This window comes from Aulostomus chinensis, chromosome 16 (genome assembly GCF_037954235.1).
Source record: "Aulostomus chinensis isolate RoL2024-O1b breed Wild chromosome 16, RoL_Achi_v1.0, whole genome shotgun sequence".
Taxonomy (NCBI): domain Eukaryota; kingdom Metazoa; phylum Chordata; class Actinopteri; order Syngnathiformes; family Aulostomidae; genus Aulostomus; species Aulostomus chinensis.
The window spans coordinates 6225651-6230844 of NC_141335.1; the positions used below are offsets into that span (position 1 = coordinate 6225651).

Consider the following 5194-nt stretch of genomic DNA (forward strand, 5'->3'; position numbering starts at 1 on the left):
CAACATTTATTGTCCCAAATGAATATCGATGCCCGGCGTCGTTGTGTTGATTAAACAAAGATCATTGCGTTTCTGTTCGAAAACTAATTTGTCACTGGCACCACCTTTTGATGCCACCAGTTTATCACGGGTTTTGTTTTTTTGTTGTTGGTTTTTTTTTATGGTCCAGCCCTCTAATTAGTATTGGAATTACAATCAAATGACAACATGAAAGCTTCTTGGGGACATAAAAGCAGTTTTCATGCATTTGATCTAATGGTGAGGACATGATCAATGTCCACATCCAGTCACAGGACTCGGCTTACAGCGGTAGCCGCGGCGGTGTGATTTTCATGTTTATGGCTGGAGCGGCTTCATATTTAGACAGGGCTTACAGGGTGTTAAAATAGTGTGAGTTCACTCTAACAAGAATAGTGCTCACATTGTGAAAGGGCCGTGTACAATTAAGGCGTAGCATCTAGACTCCGCTTAATCCGCCCTCAATAAAGCTGACATAATGATCCTAAGCCGCCTTTCTACAAAATCATTCAGGAATTCAAAACTTTTCCTTCCTTCTCTCAGATTTGCACATTCTCCGGCGCTGGCCACACAGACCACCGACTCCAAGCTCGGAGGGGCAGTGAGTAGATGCATGTACTGCCTGTTAGTGTTCACCATTTCACCCCCCCCCCCACACACACACACACATACACCCCACCTGACATATTCCTTCATCTGCGGTGCGTAATTACGCACGTTTACGTTTTACGCACTCATGTTTTGGGCAAAATTTGGGCAATTCGTGCATGTACGTGCGTCCACGTAACAATTTGTGTGTGATAAAGTGTATGTGATACAAAACAGAGGTTGTGATGATCGAGTTGGGGGTGGTGGTGGCGTGGATTTGGTGTGTGTGTGGTGGTGGGGATCTATGGGATCAAACCTGTCCACTGTGCTGTTATACGAGCCTCAGGAGGACTAATTCCAAGTGGCACTTGAATTGGTTCCGTTGGAAAGCTCCGTGGACTGGAAGTAAAGGCTGGTCTTTTCACGCTGGTGTTAAAACTAACCTAGCCTATACCCCCAGACCCCCTCACCCCATCCCCTCCACACTCACGCAGGCACACACACACACACACACACAAACACACACACACACACACACACACACACACACACACACAGTAAGTTGAGAGTGCAGGCTTAGCAGCAATACTCAGCCTATGTAAAGCCTCCCACACCTGACTGGTTCCCTGGTGCACCAATTTAGGTGTTCACCATTCAAACCAAAGCTGCAGGTATTATCTTGTATTATGTTTTAGAGGAGCTTCTCTTCTTTTTTTGCTGGTGGGGGGCGGGGCAGCCCTTGCAGGCAATTCGGAAATCACTCCTAGAAGAGACTAGAGGTGAAATGTAAAACCTGAATAGGGATTGAAGGGGAAAAGCCACTGGTAATTCACATTCTTCTACATGGCTTTTGTTTACGTTAAGCGTGTAATTAACACCCCCCAAACAAGTTTATTCACCTGCCGTAATTGTGTGTTTATCCGAGGGCTTGCTGAATGTTCCGAGCAGCGGGAGACGGGAGCTCTGAATGCACATCGAGCATTTACCGTCTTCACCGTCTACTTACAGCCTAAAACCTCCAGACACCACAACACAAACAACGTCAGCGCGTAAAACTATGGATGCTTGGCTGCTTTGCATCAATACCGTGAGACCCTGATTGGAACTTTGTCAAACAACTTAGAAGACATTCGTATTTAAACGTTATCGTCATTCATCACCATTTGTTAAATGAAAGCGTTCTTGTATGTTCGTGTGGAGCAAACTCATGTTAGTTCCCTCAACAGCCAGTAAGACGGTGCGTTATTTTAATTATCACAATGTCCCATTAAGGAGAGCAAATAAACAAAGCTGATGTTACGTCATGTGGGGGGGAGAGTGAGAGTGAGAGTGAGAGAGAGAGAGAGAGAGAGAGAGAAATAGAGAGAGAGAGAGAAAGAGAGCGAGCGTAAGGGAGAGGGGAGAGGGAGCGAGGGTGAGTGAGCGAGAGAGAGTGGACCAGATGAGAGTAAGAAAGAAAAAGGTGTTAACTGTAAAGGTAAGAGGGAAAGGGAAAGAAGGCACGAAAGAAAAGCTCTTGTTTTATTTTTTGCTCCCTCGTTGACCCCGGGTTTGCAGAGGCTGGCCAGAAAAAGGCAGCACGCTCCTCCCTGGCAAACACAGGAGAGACTCATGTGCCTGCCTGGATTCGGCACAATGAAGAGCAGTGGCTGGTACGTATGCAAGAGTTAGCATTTATTTATTTTTTTAAACATTTTTTATTCTTTTAAATATCTGTTCATTATTCCTTCTCCAGTTCGGCCGTTTCAGCCTGTTTTTAATGCGTGTGAACTTTTCACTTCAAGAAATTAGTGATGCAGAAATTCACAGCTTTATTGTCAAATATCAGGAATTATTACCTTTTCTTTTTGCTCTTGTTCTCCTCCTTGCTGCATCTTCTTTGTCCCTTTGCAGAGCTGTTTGCAGGGTCCAGTTTGCACAGTCCAGGCTGTCACCACCACCGGTTCCATTCATTGGGCTTTTTCTTCTTCTTCTTCTCTTCTTCTTCTTCTTCTTCTTCTTCTTCTTCTTCTTCTTCTTCTTCTTCTGCTCCAAGATCAGGATGGAAATCCAAACGCGGCTACTGTAAGTTTAGTTTGAGCTGACACGTTTCCAGTCTTTGGAAATTATACATCTACTCATTTCTATTTCGGGCACTTCAATATATATATATATATATATATATATATATATATATATATATATATATATATATATATATATATATATATATATATATATATATATATATATATAAAGCTATAATGCCTTGAACAGTGATTGTCGGCAACAGAAAAGCCGATTAGGGTGTTTTAATTTGAATATTTATCTAATTCATTAGTCGCAGAAGTCAGTTTTTAATTCGGTCTTCGGTTTTTGCTATTTTTATTCCTTCAGCTGAAAGATCTGTGCCTGTGCAGGGCAGCTGTGTGACGGTGTCGGGACGGGGCGCACAATCCCCTCCGTCCCAGACTGGCCTTGTCAGGGTACAGACTCTACACTGTGTGCACACTGTAAAAAATATCAATAAAAAATATACTGCAGTTAAGTCTTTCAAAAATATTTTTCTAACGTAAAAAGGTGAGGAAAGGGTTGAAAATCCTTTTTTTCCCATCAAAAATAATGTTTTCGGGACGGTTTTTAATCATATAAACTGAAATTGTTAAAAAAAAAGAGAGGGGAAAGCAACAACAACAAGAAGGCTAAATAAATATTCTAACACGGTTGTGTTGCTAAATTTGCAAGTTTTGTGATTATTTTGAATCCCCTCGTCGCCTCTGGCAGAATTTCACCACGTTTGGGGGAAAATACCAAAATGAGGACAGCGTTTGACTGAGCTGCAGCGACCTTTTACAGTGTGTTTTCTGTTCTACTGTCATATTCAGGCTGGCCTCTGTACTACAGGACGGATTTCTTTTTTTTTTTTTCTTTTTTTTTTTTAAATTTTTCATCATATTGGTTCCAATTACGCACGCGAGTATTTTATTTGGCTTATGTTTTACTTAATTGAACTCACGTCACTGCTCCAAAAATGGGTTTATCTTTAAAAAAGAAAAAGAAAAAAAGTTGTCAAATTAGTGTTAATCACAGTTGCAACGGATCACATGTTGCTGTGCGTTTACATGCATGAACGCAAAGAAGAAGGGAATTCAGGAAACCATTTTTTGGAATAGTCATAATGATGTTAAGTTTAACAGTACAGCCTGTATGAAAGTCTAACATTTTCCTCTCTCTCTCTCTCTCTCCCTCTCTCCCTCCCTCCTCCCTCCCTCTTGTCTTTTATTGTTTTTATTGTGTGGTCTCATTAGGGGGACTTCCTGGCAGGGCTGGGCGCTTGTATCGGAGCTGTCCAATCAGTGTATTTACACGGGTTGTTAGCGACAGTTAATGAGGGCTCCTCCCCGGGCCGGTAGAGAAAGGCGCCTCAACATTAAGATTTACCTTGTGTCAACTCGTTACTTCTAATGAACCTCCATGCAAAAAGCCTTCTTGTACTCAATGGAGCCGTGCGCCCGGATCTCGTGTGTGAGACCCTCGAAGAGTGGAGCTGCAAGCCTCTCTCTCCCCCTCTCTCTCTCTCTCTCTCTCTCTCTCTCTCTCTCTCTCTCTCTCTCTCTCTCTCTCACACACACACACACACACACACACACTCCCTCTCTCTCTCTCCACACCCCCCTCCCTTTTTTTTACTTCCGTTCACTCAGGAGGGTTGCTTTTCTCTGCAGGTCCGGGCTCCATGATGCATGCATGCATGCCTGTGTGTGCACATGTCTGTCTACCTTTGTGAGGACACATTTGATTTGAAAGAGTGTGTGAGAAGGTGTGTTTCTAGAGAAGGTGGGTGGTGCATGAGACCTTTATCTTACGTTACCACGCTGGAAAAGAAATGAACACACACACACACACACACACACACACACACACACACACAGATGTGTTACTGTTGCCCATGTTTTTGGAATACTGCTGTTATTGGCGACTAAAAGTGTGAGCGCAGAGGGAGCTGAAAGAATTGGAGGGTGTTTGACTTTGTCTGCAAACCTGAAAAAATCTTCCCCGATCTTCCGCTGTCGAATGCGGCTTGACGTGCCGACTTATTGCCTCTGCAGAAGTTAGTCTACTGATAACAACTCTTCATATCCCCCATCAGAGTACAGCTCGGGGTCTGGCCCCCTCCGCGCCCTTCGCCCGGCACCTACTGTGGGTTGTTTAGCCGCAACACGTCACTGCTCCAAATTCAGGTACAAACCGGAGGAGTTTGGCGCATCCCCACTGAACTCCTCCAGCCCACAGAGACACCACTTAAAATTCAATTAGTCTCTCCTGTTCCCTCCAGCTAGTCATCATTTACCAAACAGGTGGCCGCGATCAAATTTTGAGGAGGATTGGAAAGTTTAATCCAGCTTGGAATTTTTTTCTTTTGGTCTAAATTTTTAATTTTGGTTGTACGAGTAGGCACACATTCACGCACCTTAGTTTCTCGGCCTCGTTCATTTGAGATATTTATTTTAATAGTAACGACCATTTGTTTGACAGAATAATTTAAAAAAAAAGGCATCGTCTTAGAATCTGACGTGGGGAATGACGCACCTTTACACTTTTCACCTCT

General features: G+C 43.4%; 1 long non-coding RNA gene across 1 annotated transcript; it reads left to right on the forward strand.

The window, feature by feature from the left end:
- The first annotated feature begins 2016 nt into the window (after positions 1-2016).
- On the forward strand, positions 2017-4145 carry LOC147247292 (uncharacterized). The gene is made up of 3 exons (XR_015109498.1): positions 2017-2258; positions 2500-2670; positions 3894-4145. It is a non-coding gene; the product is annotated as an uncharacterized LOC147247292 (long non-coding RNA).
- The last annotated feature ends 1049 nt before the right edge of the window (positions 4146-5194 follow it).